The sequence below is a fragment of the Eurosta solidaginis genome, unplaced genomic scaffold (assembly GCF_040869045.1).
Source record: "Eurosta solidaginis isolate ZX-2024a unplaced genomic scaffold, ASM4086904v1 ctg00000339.1, whole genome shotgun sequence".
Taxonomy (NCBI): Eukaryota; Metazoa; Arthropoda; class Insecta; order Diptera; family Tephritidae; genus Eurosta; species Eurosta solidaginis.
The window spans coordinates 1034476-1058852 of record NW_027136884.1 but is presented as its reverse complement, the minus strand read 5'-3'; positions in this window follow the sequence as shown (position 1 = coordinate 1058852).

Sequence of the window (24377 nt, the reverse complement as noted above, 5' to 3'; positions counted from 1 at the left end):
TATACTCTATCTTTTTAGTGTCGCACCAAGTGAAGCATACTCTAACTCAGGACTATGAATATGCCCCATAGTAGTTATATGTTAACAACAACGCATCACTTCATATTGTGAGGTGGGTTTTGTCGAAGGCTGAAGTAAGCTCAGCCGCTCCAGGGTCAGGCGAAGGTCCCACTAACCTTTTCCAATTAATAACACAAGTAGTTGTTGTTTTTGTTCCGAACACGCCCACACACACGATGCGGCTTTTGCCTTTCGATGCCGGCAGCCTTTGATCCCGGAGAGAGAGAGAGAGAGATAGAGAGGGAGATGCCACGGATGATAGCGCAGGAGCGACGGAAGCGGGTCTCCAAAATGACGGTACGGGTCGCGGTTCTCGGAGAACGGTGGTGATGATCTGCAAATAGTATCTTACCACCAGTGAAATCTTACTCGGATAGGTTCAGGCGGATTACCGTGGTGCTCCTACGGCTAATGATTGATGGCGGCGGGCAAGAAGGGCGCAGTTTCACCTAGGTGAAGCATATCTATTAGTAATACCCAACGCATAGATGTATGTGTATACATAGGTGCTGGGTAGATTCAGTACTCCTCTCAGGGAGCCTCGGACAAGAGTCCTAGCGACCATGAGCGGTGTAGTGAAGTCCACCATTGCATTCAGCCCCAATCAGGAGGCGGGGGAGGGAGATGCTCCTCGGCCACCCTGAGTGAACTGTCCGCGCCTGATGCCATCCCCATTTGTTGCTGGGTAGACCCAGTACTCCTCTCAGAGGGCCTCGGACAAGAGTCCTAGCGACCATGAGTGGTGTAGTAAGGTCCACCGTTGCATATGGCTCCGCACTTCATCCAGGAAGCGTGGGAGCGAGATGATCCTCGGCAACCCTGGGTGAACTGTCCGCGACAAATGCCACCCGTATTGATATGTATTGGGCCTGGCATGTCCCTCAAGTGGAGCCCAGGACTGGTCCTGGACGCGTCTTGGGGGAACTACCCGTGCCCATCCGTCATTCAAGGTAGAAGGGGAGCGTATCCCCTCCTACCCCGTGGGACGTTGTTCAAAGGTTGGTTTCCCATAGGTGGGGGGAGATCCATGAGCCCGATGGGTTCGCTGAGAGTCTTCCCCGTTCACCTTGGGACCCCTTTGATACCTACCATTGTAAGTTGGCCTCAGCCTTACTTACCTAGGTGAAGTATGCAGTGAGTGATGGCGTTTGCCATTTCATACTTGGTAGCGAATAAAATGGTCAAGAATTCAGCTCATCAATAACTCTTCGTTATGATAGCAAATGAAAAATGCACGCCAGATAGTCAGTACCACGCGTGCTGAGTATGTTTGGTTGTTCACTGTTGGTACTTGGCATACCATATGCGGGTGGTTGTTCGCTGTGCAAGGCGATCGTAGGGTATGTATATTTAATTGGCATATTATGTGCGGATGGTTGTTCGCTGTGCAAGGCGAACATAGGGTATGTATATATTTAGTGTTAGTGTATGCATATATTTAATATTAGGGCTGTGAGTAGGTTATTGTGACGTAGCATTTTGCTACGTTACAATAAGAATAGCTCGGAAACCAATGCAAGGCGTGAGTCAACTTAAACCTTTATTCTGAACAAGAAATTTTTTGCTTCAGGATCCTACTTTTGTCATTGCAGCTAGGAATAAAACCCTTTTCTCGAGAAACTTGTTTCTTCTGACATCCAGCTGAAATGTTCTTCCAGAGATATCTTTGATCACAGGTACATTGAGTTCTCCCTTGACCAACTGTGGTGCGTTAAAGTCACATTTAGCGATATCAGAACTGCAAACTGTTAGCGGCAATCGACAACCCACGTGGTAAAAATGGCGGTACTAAATGAACTATGATGAGTTTTCAGTAGACGTTTTTTCAGCAAGGCTAGAAGGAGCAAACTCTTCTGAGACTGAAAATTCGACAAGGTATCTATAAGTCAGATATTAGGAAAGCGAAGTGCGTTCCTTTGAGAAGCTTCTGCAAAAGTGTGGATAATTGCAATGAGTAGCACAATCCTCGGAAAATTTTACTCAGAGAACCCCTCATACTTGAAGTACTTGGGAGAGGTGGATGGAAGCTGGTCGAGGGTTCACTCATTTTTTTTTTGTCCCAGCTGCGATTATTGGACCCAGGGATTCGTATTCATACCTCTGGGAGCCGACAAGCTTGCTCGGGCCATTCATTCTTTTAAGTTCTACAATTTCCTGCTCCTCATGGCACAATTCCTATGCATTAGCAAATATATTAGGGAATTATACGGGTGAGGTGGCGGGTGGTGATATTTATCCGAGCAGATCACTTCCTAGTAGTCTTGCTGCGTCTAAAATCTGAGTTGTCTTGTTTACTAGCCTGGACATCGGCAGAGAAAGTTATGAATCGACTCCCCTTCCTCGTTATAATGAAGTCATCTGGCTAGGAAGCTTGTTGGTATGCGCCAAGGGCGAAGCATCACTGCAATACCGCAATGACCTGTCATGACACCCGCAAGTACTCTCATTGCAGATTTGTTAAGCTTAGAAAGAAAGCTAGTTACTTTCTTATCCAAACATTGTTATAAGGAACATTAGACCTCGCAATTAATCTCATTGATTTATAGCAAGTCAGTTGACAAATCTCATATTCTCTGTCTGTCTCGCTTACATCCATTACGGAACCTTTCTTGGCCTTCTTATCTGCAATTTCGATCATTTCAATATCATTGTGCCCAGGGACCCAACGAAGGGCGCCATTGAAATGCCTTATGGAAAGCAGTAAAACTCGACACCTCTAAGGATTCTTACGCTTTAAAAACTGTCGCCTAAAATCGTGACGTTGGTATCTGAGTCCATACTTTTCTGGAATAGTCCGGCTGCTCTCTCTTTGACATAAATATTCGCCTAAAAGACACTGCTTGAGTCAAGGTGTCGGTGCTATTGATTTATCGACAGACGCTTAGAGCACATTCTAGCTCCAGTTTCCTTTTCCATTTTTGAGCCATCTTAATACCTTAAACACTTATAAAATACATCAAAATACCCCCTTGTGCAGCTGAAAGCAGATTGCGTCGGTGGAAGTGCCATTCAACGATATCCTGCATAATAAACACAGCCAACACACTCACATCCAAACATGAAAAAGGCGAACAGCAATTTCATAAGATTCAATCATTTAAATCATTTCGATCCTTGGGAGCTTGTGCTTTTCACCACCACAGCCGACAACAGCAGTAACAATAACAACGTTGCAACACCTCACTCTGCAATGAAGTCTTCCATAAGGTAAGAGTTTGAAAGGCCGGGTATGCATGTGCTGGAGTTAGTACATTTTAATGCTCACTTCAATCCTCTTTTTTAAATAAAAATGTGACAAGCACTTGTAAAAAGGACATGTCCCCGACTTGAGTATGCATTGCATGCATATATGAATATGTATATGTAAATTGCTAAAATGTACCTTTACCATTTTGTTGGCACAACGAGACGAGTAGTAGCAGAAGCTGTGGCAAGAACAAAATTGTAGCCAAAAATGGAGCACTCAGTTACTTTTAAGGGCTTATATTCGACGTATGTTCGTGTGTGTTTGTGTGTTAAATTGTCAACATGTGTTTTTGTGGCACGCTTAAGTGCGTCTCTAGTCGGACGAGTTCACGCAAAGAAGTATTGTGCCCAAACGCACATCCACACACATTAACAGTTACACGACTCTTGTCTCTTGTAAGGATTCTTCATCTCAAGCAACACTCTCACTTTATTTGCTCATATCGTTATTTTGAAATTTTTGTTGTGGTTTTCTTATTCTTTATTACCTTTGCGTATTGTGTTGCACCTACACTCGGGTACAAAGTTGTTCGCATATGCCATATTGCATGTCACTTCTGTTTCATCTGTGCCTTTAGCAACGTCATCAACTTTGTTGTCGCCATCAGTTTGTTCATTTTATTAATATTTTTGACTGGCACTTCATGTTAGCTCCTAGCTGAATTGGTTCTTATATTTTTTGTCACTGTGCACACATAGTCCATTGGGTTTTTATGGGTTTTTATTGCTTTTGTATTAAGTAGCCTTGGTGGCTCCTACGTGGAAGTTTTAAAGCCAAATCGGTTGAGAAAGAGGTAGTATCATCCAGACCGCTAAAGGTGTTTGCTGACTACCTATTTTTGTTTGCCGATTTTGCAAATTAGCTCACGGCCTTGGTTCAGGTACATGCAGTCCATCTATCGCCGGAACCCTTTGAAGGGTGATGGAGTTAAACCTGTATAGCACTACTTCTGTCTGACCACAGTAGCCTCAACTACCCTCTAATACTTTGTGAGGGGTCGGCCTGTCTCTCCAGGACATCCTCCTATACTTTTGTCTTTTCGGAACAAAAGTCTTGGTCCCAGATGGGCGCTTAATCGCCTTAGCAATTTAGGCCGATTCGTAACTAGTCATGCAGGTTTCGCTGTTTCGCGATAAATGACACCAATTGGGAGTCTTTTTCCACCCGCCCCTCCCAACTCAATGGAGGTCTACCCTTTATCTGCTTTCGAACTGCGGTGTCAACTAAAATACTTTCTTGGCTGATGCGTCCTCGGCCAAGCCCATACAGCTCAATATTATACAGCTAACCTTACACGCTGTCGGCATCACAGACAGGACCATAAGTCTTCCGAATAGCTTTTCTATCCAACACTCCAAAAGCCATCTCATCTCTTCTTGACACCGTCGACGATTCTGAGTCTTTCAGCAGGACAGATATATATAATTAGCGATTTGTAGAGCGCGATTTTTCTTCGTCGAGAGAATTTTTTTCAATTGCATACACAGTCCAAAATAGCACTTGCTATTAAGGGTTATTTTATTCTTTCAATGATTTTTCAGCTGAATATTTTTTTAGCTTTTTATGCTGGTCCACAGATATACGAAGTCCTTCGGAATCTCGAACAGTCAACAGTGATGTGGCTGTCAAGCCGCGAATGTACTGATTACTTCTTGTATGACAGAAAGTATTTCGTCTTGTCCTCATTTACCATAAGAGCTTAACAATACTTCTTCGAGCCTTACATTAATTTTGGAAGTAGAGTGCCGATTGCAATGGACTTTGATTGAAGGAGCATTTTCCATCACTCTATTTGCATTGAATACACAGCGTATTTGGCTGATTTCGCAACTGCTTTTGCCCCTATGGAGAATTTTGTACCAGTACTTTTGGACTGCCCAAAGACATTTCCGTAGGCCTTTTAAAATGCGTGATTGTTTCACAGATCCCCGATTTAGTATTTTCCTTGACGGTTCTTTTAGTTGTCTGCTCTATGTGGTGCCAAATTTCTAGCAGTTCTCTAGCAGCTTGACCGCATGAACAAGGTGACTTTTATTGTGACCTGGAAGGCTCCCTCTCTGCGACATTGATGATGATCACAGAGTGATGAATCGACTCCTCTTCATCCTGACAGATTCCAAGGACCAGTCATAAGGACCTTGAGACCTTACAATCATCCACCTTACAGTCTATTCCATCTGCAATTTCATACCTGGCAATAACACAATGCCCTGGGAGCTAGCAAAGGGAGATATTGAGATATATTTTGGATGCCAACGAGACTTAGAACCTTCGCACGATATACAAATTTAGTCTTGGATACTAATGCCTTTAAGGTGGCCTGGCTGCCAGCAAAGATCGTTACATCAGCGCCTAATACCGTGATGTCCGGGATCAGTATGTACGCTCTCTCTAACTCCAGAGCCTCGTCTGTTAAATATGTGTATGATACATGCATATTTGTAACAGGATTCACCTCTCGAATGTGAGGTAGGCAATTGGTTTGCGGAAGCTATAAATTGCGCTTATCAACCCCTTGAACTCCGGAAGCCCTCCTTCGCTACCTTAATCGCGCTGACTTTAGCTTGGAAGATACTATAGTGATCGGCCGCCATCAACCATCACTTTCAACTTGGATGCATTACTCTCTCAGGAATATGAAAGGTATGTCCTGTTCAACCTGTCCCTTCCAGCTCAGTGGAAAGATGACACCCCCTCTGCTTGCAAGACCTAGCCAGCGAAGCCTTTGGACTTCAACTACATAACAACATTTTGTCGGGACTCAAGGAACAAAGGTGATAAAATATTTTTTGAAGAGTCGAGCCTGATTTCCGTCTACAAGAGATTGCCCATATATCTTTAAATCAATCTTCCGTGCATCGAAATATGCAGAGGCACGATAATCACTAATGAGATGGGCAGAACAGATAAGGAAATATATTGTAACGAATTTAGTGAAATTCCGCTTATTCTAAATCTTCTGCTAACATTCGAATAGCTAAATTGTTGAAAAAATAACTCCAATATTCAATAATGCACAAATGGTCTTTAACACACTACTTTGAAAGTACTTCACAATAGCAGTTAACCAAATATTGATTGAAGAATAAAGATGTTGCATGCGCGAACTTCAGTGGAAAGCAGCGGAGCTTCACAAAATTCTAGTAGGTCACTTTCACCACACCACAAACTTTAACACAATTTTTAACATAATTTAAGCACACAAAATATACTGATTGGAGTTCTAGAGAGTAAAAATTAAAATTTTGAACAGATTAGCTGAATAAAAAATTTACAAATAATTGTTAAATAATAAATACAGCCAGTGGTAGTTTAACAAATTCTGCTGTGGTAAGTGGTGAATGTGACCTATTAGAATTTTGTGAAGCTTGCTTCACACTGTTTTTCGTCCCTGCAACATCTCTGCCTTAAAATTGTCTCTGACTTAACTTCACCACCAATAGCGTGCTTAAATCATACTGATTTAATGATTGCTCAGCTTGCGCTCTTTTATACTCTCTGCTGCGTCATTCATATATTTCTACTACAGTCTAGACGTTTTCGACGTATCTCCTACTTGTAATTAGCTATATACATGTATATTTGTAGTTTATGCGTTTCTCATAATCATATGCGTGTGTATGTGTAGTAAATTCCGGCTACAAGTGTGTGCGCGTAGTATATCTTCGTGCGTTATATATATGGGTGTAAAAGATGATGTGTTTATGTACACAGTGTGGCTCTCTTCAATGTTTTTTTTCTTGGAAGTTTATTACTAGTGATGGTAATATTCGTCACACTGCCCTCCACATAAGTCCGATCGTCAAATCTCACGATCCAACCGCTGCTAGCTTCTCCAACTGAACCACCCTTCTATTTTGTGGTTTCCCAATTGTTTGTATGAGGCAGATGGTATCACTGATCCTTTTCGCAATTTTGTACGGGCCTTCCCAACTGCACCAAAATTTGGATGGAACACCTTTCCGCCAGTAAGGGTTGTATATCAGTACCAAATCTCCCTCCAATAGAACTTCCGAATTATTTTTCTGGTCGTATCTGTGTTTAATCCTACTACTCATAATCCTGGACCGTTCCCTCACCCTCTGTTGTTTGGCCAATGAACTACTTCGTGGGGCTTGCTTTTGATGAATTGGCTTTGCATAATCAGTATCGTGTTGATGTTTCACAAGGGTAGTGCGCGCTGGCTTTAAAGCACCCTTACATTCTTTCTGGAAAATTATTTCAGTCGTTTTAGTGCGTCCATTAGGGTTTGTCAGTGCCAGTGTTTTTCTCGCAGGTACCTGCGGTTTTGATTTGTTTTGCCCATTCGTTCCATCAACCCTTGCCTGATCTACTGCCTTTGACTTTGGTGGTCTTTGTCCAATCGCCTCCACCAGCACTCGCTTACTGCTGCACATTTTCTCCAAACTGAAGTTAAGTGGTATATCCTGGTTCTTATAGCGCATATTCCTTCTTTGCATGTCGATCCTGATGTCATGGTCAATTAAGAAGTCCACTCCCAATATGACTACATCAATAATCTCCGCCACAACGAATTAGTGTAAAATCGTGACCTTTCCAATTAAGACCTCACATACCACTGCTCCTTAAACTTGGTTATACTCTCCAGTGACCGTACTCAACCCTGCTCCAGGTAATCGCTTTACTCTCCTGTTGACCAAATCAGATCGAATTAAGGAATGAGATGTGCCCGTATCTACAGTCAGTAAACGTTCTTTGCCATCCACATTTCCTCTGACGCTAAGACTGCTCGATTTCCTTCCGATTTGCGATACAGATATCACAGGACATTCAATAGCTGAAGCTAGCTCTCGATCTCTACATCTGACTCGCTGTGGCTCATCTCCTCCAGCTTTTTTATTAAGACCACCCATGCTGTGAAACCACTAGGATTAAGATCGCAATGACGCGCAATGTGACCGGGCTTCCCGCATTTTAAGCATTTGATAACTCTTTCACTCCGCCTTTGCGATCCTTTCAGCGCCTCCAATATTGTGGTCACACAGTCTGGCCTTTCTACCTCCATACGGCGTGCTTTGAATGCTGGCTTACACAGAAGCGACGCTGTTTCCTGAATCAGAGTATGTCGCACCGTTTCTGTGAATGTAGGTTTTGGGTTTGCGTATGGTGCTCGCTTCGTTTCGATATCCCGTATTCCATTAATAAAACTCTGGATTTTTACCCTTTCGGTATATTCCACGGGTGCGTCCGTATTCGCTAAATATGCCAGCCTTTCAACATCCAACGCAAACTCTTGCAATGTTTCACCAGGCCTCTGGGAGCGGTTCAGTAACTCCATTTGGTATATCTGTCCCCTATGCTCGATTCCGTATCGCCTCTCTAGTGCGCCCATCAATGCTTCATAACTGTTACGTTCGTAGTATGGGATGGTTTGTAAGATTTCAGCTGCAGGCCCTGTCAATGCTACGTACAGTGCAGCAACTTTATCTTCAGCATTCCAGTTATTCACTGTTACGGCTTTCTCAAACTGTAGCTTAAAGATCTGGAAAGGAACAGAACAGTCAAAAGATGGAATTTTTACCTTCGTATTACTCGTTGAAGCAGCCGGGCGATTAAGTTGCAATTCCTGTATACGACCTCTCAAAGCATCCACATCTGCCTCGAATTTTTCTTCAAACTGCATTATTTTTTCGTCCATGCGCGCTTCGAGTTTTGATGATATACACGCCTCTTGTGCTTCTAATTGTACTGTTATGCGTGTCACTTGTTCTTTCAGTTGAGTTGCCATATATGTCTTTTGTTCTTCCAGCTGTGATGAAATTTGTGTTTCCTGTGCTTCAATCTTCGATGTTATACGGTCCTCCTGCGATTCCAGTTGAGATGACATTTCGGTTGATATTTGTGACGACATTTGCTTCAACACTGCTAGTATCGCGTTAGTGTCAGCACTTGCCAATGGATACGGAGTCTCTATCTTCTCCTCCATTTTAGTCGCTGACTCTTCCACATCGGAATAAAAGACATTAACTCCTTCCACCTCCATTACCTCTCTTAGCCGTGCTTGAAGCTCGATATTATTGCCGGTTGTATTCAATCCACAGTTCTCCAACTCCTTTTTCAGTTGCTGGATCCTTAATTCACTTAACTTTGCCATGTCCAAGTTGTATTCGAAATCTTCAGAATTTATTCAGCAATTCCTCTTCTGACACCAATTGTAACGAATTTAGTGAAATTCCGCTTATTTCAAATCTTCTGCTAAAGTTCGAATCGCTAAACTGTTGAATAAATAACTCCAATATTCAATAATGCGAAAATGGTCTTTATTATACTACTTTGAAAGTACTTCACAATAAAACTTAACTTCACAACCAATAGCGTGCTTAAATCAAACTGATTTTATGATTGCTCAGCTTGCGCGAGTCAGACAAATCTGTTCAACCACTTTTGTTGAACTCCATTTTACGCAACACTTTTTAAAAATGAAACACCCTGTATGCTCACGCGTGCATTATCCGTAGTTACTTTGAGTCATCTTATGTTATATAACTAAATAAATGAGTGTATCTATGCATTCATGCATGCGTGCCTCCTGCAATCGTGTGTGTGTGTGTGTGTGCGAGTGATTGTATGCGGTAAAACGGCAGAAAAATGGGCGTTACGCAACATCTGATGCTGATCATTTTCTTATTACCTCGCTTACTTTTCGATTTATTTCATTTTTGCCACTTTGTTAAAGCAATAACCTTTGCTACTGTTGTTGTTGGCACTCTTATTATGCTCCTTGCAGTTGCATGCTTCATATGAATAAATGTACGCACAAACACAAACACACACACACACTTATGTATGCGAAGTGATGAATGCATATGTCCTCCAAGCTTATTCAATTCGCCTTGCTTCATGATACAAATACACACACACACACAAACACCTCTATGTAAGTTCATATGCATACTAGAGCTGCAAAAGTATCGATATGATTATCGATACATCTATTACTAGGTTCACCGTGCGATTATCGATGTTTTTTTCTAAATATCGAGTACTGTATTTCCATTTCTAATTCCTTTTGCTAGCGGCAGAATTACCAGCGTCTAAAACTTTGGTAAGACAAATAAAACATAAATAAATACAACTACAGACATTATGTCAGATTTGTGTTTATTTTAGATGAATACCTAACAAGTTGGTGGCTCTGAATATTGAAAAATGTTTACAAAAGGTCAATGTGAAAGGTACGTTATTTTTTCATATTATATACACAAATTGTTTTGCCAAAAAGCTACGAAGTACAAGGTCAAGCATTTGGATTAATTTTGACAAAATCAGTAACACTTTTGCAATATGCTACTGTTGAAAAAAATGTTATACAACTAGTGGTAATACGTCAGATTTGATTCACCATCTAGAATTATCACACACAACTGCAAATTAGGTTCACATAGCTCGCCAAATAGGATTGATTTTTATACGAAACAAATATATGAAGATCCATCATCACGTAAAAAGGCTTTTGACAGCACCCTACTAGGGTTTAGTCACCGCAGACGTTCGACCTTTTCCAATAGTGGATGACAAAGGGCTTCGTAACTTTGTATATACCCTCGTTTCGCTGTACAAGCTACCATCGCGGCCAACTTTGCAGAATGTGTTTTATGATCGTTTCAAAGTTACGAAGACAATATTACACACACACACATATATATATATATATATATACATGTACATATTGTTTTTACATAAATGTCTTATATATACCCGATATTGCTTTTAAATTGGGTAAGCGCTTTTCGCTATAAAAAAATTCGATATATATCGCGATATATCGATACCCTCCCTCTTAAATATCGAAAATATCGAGTAAGCCGAACATCGATACTTTTGCAGCTCTAATGCATACGGTCACGTTTCTTATGCATTCATGCAGACGAGTCAACTAAACGAGAGAGAAAAGTGAAAAAAGTGCATTAAGAAAATACAATTGGAAAAAAGTGAATCAGCCAAGCAAGTTGTTGAAACATGGCTAAAAGAATGTCTACTTGGTTGGTTGGCTTTTCTTGCTGTGCGCTCGGTCTTGAGGTTGTGTTCTTTTTCTTATCTTAGCTATGTATGGGATGGCAAAAGCAGCCACAACTTGTGTGTTCGCCCATCTTGCTGATGTAGCAGTTTAGCTTATGCTGCTGGTACTACCACCAAGTTAGTTTGCCGTCGGCAACTGGCTGCCGTGTGGGTTCCTGTCCTGCATTTTTTTGTTATAGTGTCTCCTCAGCAGCATTTATTCAAAATGTTTCTTGGTGGCTAGTGCCACACCAGCCGGTCGACACAGCTGATTGCAATGCATAGATTACGTTGGCAGATATATTTTTTTGCGTTTAAGGAATATATTTGCCTGGGATCGTGACAGTTAAAGGTTTTAGCAAAAAAAACAAAGATTTTCAAGGATTAGTTTCTCAGTTTCACTTTTCGCTCGGTCGATAAGAGTTATTTTATGCGCTTTTCGTTTTGAAGAAAAATAGTAATATATATTATTATTTGTTAAATTTTCCACTCGAAACATATTATGATTTGAATTTTTTTTTACTTGAAAAATGAAAATAATTTTTGTGTTTTTTGTTTCGCTCGGAAAATAAGAATAATTTTTTTTTAATATTATTTTGTTCTGAAAATAATAGTTTTTTTTTTGTTGAGATTTTTGTTTTACTCGGATTATTATTATTTTTTTTGGTTTTTTGTTTTTGTGCGAGGAGGAATTATTAAAGCCTCAAAGTCAACGTGGGGGTTTAACCCTCCTATCATCTAAGTATCATTCTTCGCGGTACTGCCATCAAGTATTCCGTTGAGAGGTGGGGTGGAGCAATAGGCTCTATGTTCATTAGGCCCAGTTTGCAGTTCTATAAAGACTCACGGCATACTCATAGAAATCTACTCATGTTTTTGTAAACAAATTATTTGTATGATTTCATATTTACTTCGCTCCGATGTACGGAAGTAGGCTCGTTTTTAACGATTGGAGAGGACATGTCTCCGATCCGTGCTTTTTGTTTGGTCACGCTTATCTATTCAAAGTATGTACATTCAGATATGTACATAGATATATATTTATTTTTTAATTCCTTTTTTTTTTGTAGAATTTTTTGTTTGTTTTTAAATTAATATTTTTAAATAATTTTTATTTTTCCGGTAGCTTTTTAAAGTGTTCAGTTTGGGCGGTTGAAGAGGCTTTGTTTCCCATCCGCCTTTAAGGAGGGACTATCTATGTATATCAGTAATAGTCGCTGATCCCAATGCTATTATTTGGGAGTTGGGGAGGCCTAGTCTACAATTCGTGCCTCAGCCTGTACTATCTTCCACAAATATGCTGCGCAATCTATAACTTAAGCTAAAGGACCAAAGACATTCAAAGAATATGTGGTACATAACCTCTATTGTTTCGCCTCAACAGTATTCGCATAAGTTTTTTTTTTCCTGTTTTAACCGGTACAGGTATTCCTTTAAACAGCAGTGCCCTGTTAGGAACTGGGGTAGGTGGAAATCCACTTCACCATGCATTCGTGTCAGACACCGTTACAGGTCTGGGATGCACCGATCGGTCCAGCGTCAGAAATAAGCGCTGCTATAAATAAAGAGTCTGAGACGGTTTGCACAATTGAGGTGGGTTTTGAATGATAGCCTCCTGTCTACTATAATCCCAAGATATTTTACTGTTGCTAGCGTATCGATTTTTATTAGGACTTGATCCACTTTTTTATACCTTCTGTTTTTTGCTCTTCGTTGCCTAAAGGACGATTGAACGTTGGTTGTGTTTGTGTTGCACTTTTAAGTAACAACCAAATCTATGTCATCCGCGAATCCAATCATTTGTGCAAAATTGGGCACATGGATCCGCAACACTCTGTCAATGCTCCTGAGTATAGGACCGAGCACGATAAACGAAAACTAACTTTCAGATATACTCCCTACCTCCTCAATCTCCCTTTCGAGATAGTTATTATTGACTCTCTCGAGAACTGTAGCAGAACTAAACAAACATTGAACAAGTTCGCATTGTCGTCTCATGACTAGAAGCCACTTTAGTGCTTTATTGGGAATGCCGTCATCAAATGTATAGTTGGGAGGGGAGATGGGGGGGGGGGCAATTACACATTGTAGAAACTAGTCTTCCTTGTGTGGGTAATAAAGTCTCGACCAAGTTATTAAGAAAGGACGGGCATGTTACCCCTTGGATAGGGCTCAGTCTCATCACAAAGCGTAAGAAAGCGACAATCGCTTGCTATCCTTCATTGCAGCCTTCACTCGGAGTATAACTGTCATTTTTTGATATATTTGTATTGCTAGGAAAATAACAGTTATTTGTTAATTTATAACTTTGCTGAAAAAATAATAATTTTCGATTTACTTTTATTAAAAAATTTTATATTCATATGCAAATATCTTTGTTTTAGGGATTGAGAAAAAGTATCATTTTCTGAGCCAAATAAAAAATTGAAAATTAGCTGTTGTTATTTAAGAGAAATAAAAAATTTAAATAAAATAATTGTTATTTTCTGAGAGAAATAAAATAAATGTTGAAAATAACTGTTATTTTCCGAACTAAGTAAGAAACTAAAAAAATATTTATTTAGCAACTATTTCTAAAAAAACGTATAGCTGTTACGATCCCTGACCTGTGTTTTGTTTTCTCAGTTTGCATAACAAATTTGTTGTTCCACCCGAAATTATCGCAACGAACACGCAAACATTATTTGTGGTGTTTTCGCATTTTTTTTTCAACTTTTTTTGTACTTGTATTTTGCATTAAAATGCAAAAATATGTCATGTTGTCCTGTGGCGGCAAAATGTTTTTCCTGGACATATGCTCCTGAGCTTTTTTAAAAAAAAAATTGTATTGCAGCTCACATGTGCAGGTGCATGTGGGCATGGAACACATTTAACCCTTTCGACCCTCCAGGGACACTATTGTCCCACGAAAAGTTTGTAAGTTCCCAAATCTCTTATAAGTTACTTAAAGTGGTGCAAAGAAGTCCCAAGTATTAGTTTATGGGGTTATCTACATTTTATTCTTACAAACATGCACGTTCTTAGGCATTTTTTTTTATTTTTTCTCATCAATTTGTCGACAGTGCTCAAAGAAACTAGTGCTAATTGCGTTCTTGTGCTTAAAATAATTGTTCAAATGCTTTAATTCCTTACTGTTTTTAAATCGGAACCTAAATTTGATTATGGTAAGCTACAAAATATATATTTAATTGTTTATTTCCAAAGATTTTGGATATTTATTTACTTGGGGACGCTTATGTCCCTGTAGTATTTTTTGATGGGACATTAATGTCCCAGTAGATAGTTTTCGACCCTATATATGTTTAATGTTAATTTCTTTTAGGAACTGTAAATGGCCACGAAACTAAGTGAAAATGAATTCGCAGATATCCTGGAAGACCAACAGAACGAGAATCTGTCAGGTACTTATTTTAGTAGTGGAAGCGATAGCCTTTACGATCGCTCAGAAGGTAACACTGACACTGAAGTTGACTCAAGTGACTCAGAAAAAGGCTACTCGGATAAGGATGTTAGCCTGAACGATCAGCAAGAGACAGCAGATGTCTCAAGTCCAGAATTTATTATTTGATGCTCTCGTAGTGACACTTTCCTACCAAGAAAATTGGTCACCAATAGTCGTAATTGAAAAACCGCATATGATATATTTAGTAAAATCTTTCCAAAAATTATGTCACAATATATTGCACAGTGCACAAACGAGAGGATAAATATAATGCTTAGATCAAAGGCTAAGCGGCAAAGAATAGCTTGTACATATGCTGCTGAAGTTGATATAGTGATTGGATGCATTTTTGTAATGGCATTTATATTGATCGTAGGAAGTTGATATAGTGATTGGATGCACTTTTGTAATGGCATTTATATTGATCGTAGGTCAACCATATGGTGGAAAAAAGTCTTTTATCGCATTCTAATGATGTGTGCTGGAAATGCGTGTATTACTCACTCGGAGGTGCATCGAAAAAAACTTCGTTTTCTGGACTTTATAGTACAACTTGCTGAGTCCTTTGTTGCAAAAGGTAGAGAGACTACCGACTACAAAATATCTCATCGGCAGTAAAGGCGATCAAGAAGCTTGAGGAATATGAAAAACGTTGGCGATCATTTGCCGATCCAAGGAACTACGAGGCGTCGATGTGCCACATGTGCTCACAGGAAAATTTAGAAAAGAACGTAAATTATTTGCAAAGCTTGTAATTTGGCTTTTTGTAAAAACTGTTTTGTTTCTGCTCATTTATAAATTATTTTGTGCTCTGTGCATATAATTTTGAAATGCTATGTATGAACAAAATGAAATATTTTACTTTTTTATACTGAATTCAATAAAAAGCTGCATAAGTAATTATTTTATTGTCTAAAAAAATTGTATGCATACATGCGTAATAAATACGTATGGGACATATATGTCCCATTATAAAACCCTATTGGGACCCATCAGTCCCACCCTTAAATATCATTGTAGACAAAGAATACCGCTATCATCATGCTGCCACATATTTACTGGCCTATTTCGACTTTAAATATTCAAAAATTATGTTTCCATATACATTCTGCAAAAGTCGGATCGAAAGGGTTAACTGTATTTTGATTTAAGACTTTCGTTAGCTTCACATTTGTGAAAAAGAATTGCGAAATGTAAGTAAGTTTAGGTCCTTGAATTTTAACATTTGAGAAATTTAATGCGATTAGATAGAATAATACTTTTGAATCCGACATACGGCGCTCACAAATACCTAATACAGTAACTTTATTAGTTTTCATACGTTCCTTTGTTGGTAATCTAACTTAAGAAGGCCTGCTTCGTTTATCTAGGATTATCTGACTCCTATCGCGGAAATTGAATTTATAAACGTATTACCACAGAAGTTGGGGCGTCTGTCCACTTAAAGGAACGGCTGCAAGTTGACGCCTTTCTGGAAATAAGGGGGGTTGTAAACTAAATAATTGTGTTAATAAAACCGGGATTGTCCTTTTCACCAGAAAAGAAGAAAATCGGCTCTTATTAAATTGAAAAAGCCGGAGAGACCAAACGAAGCTATATCTACCTGCAAAAGGGCCTTCATGAGTAACTGAAGGCAGTTGCCCTGCATCACAAATGGTATGTACATATAATACAGTCACCCGACCAATACTAACGTACGACGATATAGAAGACGCTGGACAAAAAGACAATTAACTAAAGGGTCAATTTCTCACACTTAGCTTAGACTTGACTTGACTTGAGAACTGTCACTTACAGTTTTGTTGAATGAACATTGCATATTACTGATTTATCAAAACTTAACAACACTTAACTTGACTTAGAAGTCTGTTGAATTTTGATTTTCTATGTAAGTTCTAAGGGACGTTTACATTTTGAGATGCCATTTGTTTGTTTCCATTTCATTTTGACATTTTGTCATACAAATTGACATTTATTTTTATTTTATTTATTGATTTTTACGTCCATAAATTAATTGTAGTACTCAAAATTAACTTTCTTTAAAAACCACCACTTTTTGTAGCAAATATTTCACAACAAAATGACAGCTGATTATGATGCCAGATTGTACACGCTAAGTGGAGTATAATCGTGGCTAAGTTGCCAAGTTTACGCCAAGTCAAGTCTATGCTAAGTATCAGTAATGGGCCCCTAAGGGTTGGGAAAGTGCAAATTCTATTTGCCAAGTTGTCAAAAGCAGAGCACTTCAAGAAGTATTAACGTTAATATTTCAGTTGGTTCCTCTTTAAGTGATTGGATAGGGTTTTATCGCAAAGTGGGCTCTAGGACTGAAAAAGTCCAACAAGCTGACGATGGACACGCAACTATAATAAATTATGGCAGGTGTTAATTTCCAGGAACAGATCGTATGGTTTACGGAGAAAAATTCATGGAGGGTTAAGATTGTACAAGACTCGATAAGGTCAGCTTTATTTAGATTAGAAAAGATTTGATTAGATAAGTTTATATCAGATAATATTAGATAATATTAGAATTAGATTATTTTAGATAAGATAAGATTAGGTTAAATAAGATTAGATTATATTAGATTAGATAAGATTAAAATAGATTAGATTATATTATATTTGTGTATGTTTGTTTAATGGTGTGTTCAGCTTATACTTATAATTAAGAATTCATGAGCTTAAAATCGGCTTATAATAATTGAATTTCAATTATTATGTTTTCTAAGAGAAACTGAAAAGAAAGAAACATTTACTGGCATATTGCGATGGACCCATTTCGAAAACCGCCAACGTAATCATCATCAGGCAATTTTGTAATGTTATCAAAGGTTTCACCGGGATTCGAACCGTGAATCACATGGCGAAACTGCAGTAGCCTTTAACCACTAGGCCATCCTGTTGGTATTTGTTTTCATGCTTAATTCAGTTTTTCTCATTTCTACACTAGCAACACAATTGAGAAATTTTTGTCTCTATATTGATTTGTGTGCCATGTAGATTTGTTTTTGTAAAGTTCTTCTTCGTTGCGAATGAAATGTTTCTCTTTTTCAGTTTCTCTTAGAAAACATTATAATTGAAATTCAATTATTATAAGCCGGTGTTAAGCTCATGAATTCTTAAATATTATATTTGATTAGATTATATTAAATTAGATTACATTACATTAGATTACATTAGATTAGATAAGATTAGATTAGATTAGATTAGATTAGATGGGCGTTCAACCCCAGCCATAATTCCTTTTATAATAAAAGTCCTTGAAAAATTATTATTTCCGGGCTATTAATTTTTAATTTCGAAAGAACTTCTATTTTCTAGGTTCGAATATAAAAATTAAGGCCACACTTTTATATTTTAGGGCCATAAAAAAGGAATGGCTCAACCCAATTAAACAAATTGTATAGCAATCAATTCTTCTATATATCTGGATTTGAAATAACCACGCTTTCTTTGTAAAGTGCCAAAACTTGTATTATGGATTTAAAAATATAAAAGTCCTTGTTTTAATTTTGTTTGTTTAATTTTTTTTGCAGTGTCCAAAAAATGAAATGTACACATGGTTTGACATGAAAATATGAGGTATATCGTCGAAACCTCTAAACCGGTAGAAATTTCTTTCGAATCGAGTTAAAAAATAAGGCCTCCGAAGACACCGTAAAACATTGAAAAAAAAAATAATAATATTAATGTTAAATTGTTTAATGGGCTACAAAAAAGCATATAAAAATAGCAGACCCGGCAGACGTTGTTCTGCCCTAAATTTGGCCTATCTGCATACATTTAAATAATCTTTTACCGTCTAATTCTGCCCTACCCCTCCACACTTTTTCCTAATCCTTTTATTCGCTCCTACCTCCGTCTTTTTCGCTTCATCTCCATCTTCATCTCACTCTATCTCTTTCTCAGTCTCCTTCTCTCTTTTCTCTTCTCTCAAGTTTTTCTCCTTCTTCTTCATCTCTTATTGCCAATCCCAGAGGGTGGTATATATTTTGTTCAAGTCCCATTCCGAGTCTCAGTCTCAGTCCCAGTCCTTGTCCTAATCCCAGTCCCAGGCCGTCTCTGGTATACTTCCCGGAAAAAAGCATCGTAAATACTAATATAGGCAAATTTATAAATGAAAGTTCAGGCAAATCGAATAGGACGTATGTAAATAGGTATGTGGGTATTATTAATTCTTGTCTTTATTTCGGCTTCGCATGCATATTTACCAGTTTTGCCAGGTTGATGCGACTAAATCGAATACCACAATGAACTTTAGAGCTCTCAGCAACAGCCTTCATTTGATATCCATAATACACACACATTCTAGGGGTATCCGGGTCCACGTTTTGGCCCATATCTCGAGACCCTAGTCACTCAGCGGTGTAAAACTTACTCTGTATTATAGCACACATCAACAGCTTCAATTTGATACCCATAATATAAAAACACATTCTAGGTGTATACGGGTCCATGTTTTGGCCTATATCTCGAGACCGTAGTCACCCAGCGGTGTAAAACTTACTCTGTACTAAAGCATACATCAGCAGCTTCAATTTGATACCCATAATGTAAAAACACATTCTAGGTGTATCCGGGTCCACGTTTTGGCTTACATCTCGAGACACTAGTCACCCAGCGGCATAAAACTTACTCTGTTCTAAAGCACACATCAACAGCTTCAATTTGATACCCATAATGTAAAAACACATCCCAGTGTTACCCTGATCCACGTTTTGGCCTATATCTCGAGACCCTAGTCATCAATAGGTATGAAAACTACCCTGTACTAAAGCATTCGTCAAGAGCTTCAATTGATTAGCCACAATGTAAAAACATTGTCTAGGCGTTCACAGGCCCACGTTTGGCCTATATCTCCAGACCCTAGTCACGCAGGGGTATGAAAATTATCCTCTACTAAATCACTCATCAACAGCTTTCATTTGATATCCGTTTTGTATAAACACATTCTAGGGGTACCCGGGTCCACGTTTTGTGCTATATCTCGAGACCCTAGCCTCCCAGTTGCATGAAAATTATCCTGTACTATAGCATTCATCAACAGCTTTCATTTGATATCCCTATTTTATAAACACATTCTAGGGGTACCCGGGTCCACGTTTTGGCCTATATCTCGAAACCCTAGTCGCCCAGGGGTATGGAAATTATCCTGTACTATTAAACTCATCAACAGCTTTCATTTGATATCCATATTGTATAAACACATTCTAGGGGTACCCAGGTCCACGTTTTGGGCTATATCTCGAGACCCTAGCCTCCAAGTTGTTTAAAAATTATCCTGTGCTATAGCACTCATCAACAGTTTTCATTTGATATCCATACTGTATAAACACATTCTAGGGGTACCCGGGTCCACGTTTTGGACTATATCTCGAGACCCTAGCCTCCCAGTTGTATGAAAATTATCCTGTACTATTAAACTCATCAACAGCTTTCATTTGATATCCATTTTGTATAAACACATTCTGGGGGTACCCGGGTCCACCTTTTGATCTAAAGACCCTAGGCACGAAGCGAAAAAAAGGTAGACGTTGGCCGATTTTCAGACCTACCCAGTATGCTCACAAAATTTCATGAGAGTCGGCTCAGCCGTTTCGGAGGAGTTAAGCCTCTAACACCGTGACAGAAGAATTTTATATATTAGATGTAAAAAACACGGATATTTTTTACATGAGCGATTCAAAATTACAATAAAATGTACATAATAGGATTAGATGGCAACTCTACGAAATAACACAAACAACCTTGAAAAATTACCTCCAGTAGCAGCAGCTCCTCAAAAATTCCTAGAATGTACCTAGTGCTTATCATATTTTATATAAAATGCTTCAATTAATTTTGGAGAAAGTTAAGAATACGTAAAGCAATAAATATAGCAACGCAAGGAGGTAGCCCTACTAAGAAATATTTTAATTGGAAAAAACACCGTTTGTTTAATATCCATGTTGGCATACATCATTCAATTTAAAAAATATATTTTAAAATAGTTGGCAATGTTTCAAAAATATTAGAATAACAACGCTTAAGTAAACGAGCTTTAAGGATAGCATCATACTTTTAAACGAAAATTGTATCCAAACTGGATCGACCTCTTTAAGTGATAGCAACGAATACAAAGTAATTAATGTATTAATGTTAGGGGGTAACCCTAGGTGCCGAAAATAGTTCGATATAAATACGGGGTGAGGTAATTTGCTTTTTTTTTTTAATATCAAATATGTGGCAGCCTTGTCCTTTATTTTTATACTCAGCTGAGCAGAGCTCACAGAGTATATTAATTTTGTTGGCATAACGGTACCCCGTAACGGCATAAATTACGCCAGATAGATATAGACTTCTATATATCAAAATGATCTGGGCGAAAAAAGAAATCCATTTAGCCATGTCTGTCCGTCCGTCCCGCCATCTGTCTGTTCGAGAACACGATAACTTGAATAAATTTTAAGATATCTTGATAAAATTTGGTATGTAGGCTCCTAGGCGATCATATCAGATCGCCATTTAAAATGAACGCAATCGGACTATAACCACGCCCCCTTTTGGATATCGAAATTTTCGAAAAACCGAAAAAGTGCGATAATTCATTACCAACGGCGGATAGAGCGATAGAACTTGGTAGGTGGGCTTACCTTATGACACACAATAGAAAATTAGTAAAATTTTAGACAATGGGCGTGGCACCGCCCACTTTTAAAAGCAGGTAATTTAAAAGTTTTGTAAGCTGTCACTAGGCAGTCGTTAAAGATATCATGATGAAATTTAGCAGGAACGTTACCCCTATTACTATATGTGCGGCAAATAAAAATTAGCTGCGTCATGCCTTAGTTGTTGTTAAGCTTTTCCCAATTGCCTTCTTTTGCATATATTATTCTTCTACACATCACATACTTCGCATATAGTTTAATTATGTGTTGAAGTTATGCATGTTGGTAAGGCGGTTTCAGAGAAACTCATACAAACAGGCAACATTTGGTTAATTCGTTGTAGTTCTATAAATAGAACAAAAACAGCAACAATACCAAGTTTCTCTGAGACCGCCTTGCCAACATGCATAACTTCAACACATAATTATATACGAAGTATGTGATGTGTAGAAGAATAATATATGCAAAAGAAGGAAATTGGGAAAACTTCACAACAACTAAGGCAAGACGTAGCTGAATGCGTTTGTAACCATTTCAACTATCGTAAGAGTGCGGGTTCGAATCCCACTCACGGAAGAAAAGGCTTTGAAGAGATTTACAAGGTGTAATCGAAAAGGCTGTCGCCTTGTCCGTCCTAATATCACGTTGTTTTAATTTTTCCCAAATTATTAAATAAATTATAAAATTAAAAATTGCTTGAAATAAATGTTTTCATACATTTAAAGCAATACGGGTAATCCCCGATTAATTCATACAAAAATTAGGAAAATCGGATGACGAACACGCCCACTTTTTAAAAAGAAAATTTTTAAAAGTCAAATTTTAACAAAAAATTTAATATCTTTACAGTATATAAGTAAATTGTGTCAAAATTCGACTCCAGCAATGATATGGTGCACCAAAATACAAAAATAAAAGAAAATTTCAAAATGGGCGTGGCTCCGCCCTTTTTCATTTAATTTGTCTAGAATACTTTTAATGCCATAAGTCGAACAACAATTTACCAATCCATGTGAAATTTGGTCGGGGCATTGCTTCTATGATGGTAACTGTTTTCTGTGAAAATGGCCGAAGTCGGTTGAAGCCACGCCTAGTTTTTATACACAGTCGACCGTCTGTCATTCCGCTCGGCCGTTAACACGATAACTTGAACAAAAATCGATATATCTTTTCTAAACTTAGTTCACGTACTTATCTGAACTCACTTTGTATTGGTGTAAAAAATGGCCGATATCCGACTATGACCACGCCCGCTTTTTCTATATCAAAATGTTTCATATTCATATATTTCGAAAAATGAATAAAATGCCATAATTCTATACCAAATACGAAAGGAGGGATGAAACATGGATTAACTTTGTGGCGCAAAGTATACATAACTTTATAAAAAACTTTGTAAAATGGGTGTGACACCTACCATATTAAGCAGAAGAAAATGAAAATGTTCTGCAGGGTGAAATCAAAAGCCCTTGGAATGATGGCAGGAATACTGTTAGTGGTATTGCATATATAAATAAATTAGCGGTACCCGACAGATGATGTTCTGCGTCACCCTTGTCCACATTTTGGTCGATATCTCGAAAACGTCTTCGCATATAGGACAAGGGGCCACTCCCTTTTAAGATCCCATAAATACCTTGAATTTGATACCCATATCGAACAAGCACATTCTGGAGTCACCCCTGGTCCACCTTGTTGAGCTACGCAAAAAAGAACAACCGGTTCTCGATGATTGAATATGAGAGTGAATAACTTTATTGTACAGTATGCTTATTTATATGTAGCGGAAAAAAGGTTTACATAAATATGTATGTTGGTACTCCATTGTTTCTTACATACTATATGGAAAGCAACGTTATTAGAAAAAGTGAGTAATTAAGAAAAAGACATCTAAAGAGATGAGAAGAATAAGCTGATGAAATAAACAGTAAGCGACCAAAACATTAGTACGCTTAACACTTCCACTTTTATTAATCAGGTTATTCTCATTTTCACTTAATATTTAAAAGTGATGCTAGCTTATCAAAGTTCTGCCAGAGGTTTTGCAAATATATCTGCCAACTGTTCGTTTGTTGGTACATACTTCAAAGTAAAAAAGCCGCAGCCCTCGTATACCTCTCGTTTAAAGTGTACTTTGACCACAATATGCTTGGTTCGCTTGTAATATTGTGGATTCTTTACCAAGTTAATGGCACTCTGATTGTCCAAATATAAATTCGGTGTTGTGGAGTAGTCGCATAACTCACTCAACAGACGTCGTACCCAAATTAGTTCCTTTACACTTTCGCATGCTGCCATGTACTCGGCTTCGGTTGTTCAGAGCGCTACTGTTGGTTGAATTTTCGAAGACCATGAGATCGGTCCACCGCCGAACATTATAACATAACCTCCGGTTGAGCGTCTAGTACAAACATCTCCAGTAAAGTCCGAGTCACTATAACAATTTAAAGATGAATGAACAGTTTTTGTAAAACATATACCTTTATCAATTGTGCCTCGTAAATATTTAAAGATTCGTTTAAGAGCGGCAATGTGTTCGCCCTGAAAGGTATCCCAGAATCGACTAATATAGGATACTGCAAACGAGAGATTTGGTCTTGGAGCAAAGATAAATACATTAGGGATCCCACTGCTTCGCGGTATGGATAATTTGAGTGGATGCTCGCTTCCGCATTTTTGAGTATACCTTCTATAGGAGTACTAACTGGCTTAGCATCCAACATGTTAAATCGCTGTAACACTTTTCCAGCAAAGGTCCTTTGTTTGATGAAAATCTCGTTTTTACCAAGCGTTATCTGCATACCTAGATAAAATATTGAATCGAAGATTTTAATTTCGAATTCGCCTTTTAAGTAATTAATCAAGTCGTCAAATGCGGTACTGGACTTAGCCGCAATTATTCCATCATCAGTATAGATTGCAAGGATGAGCTTTGAGTTACCAATTTTGCCTACAAATAC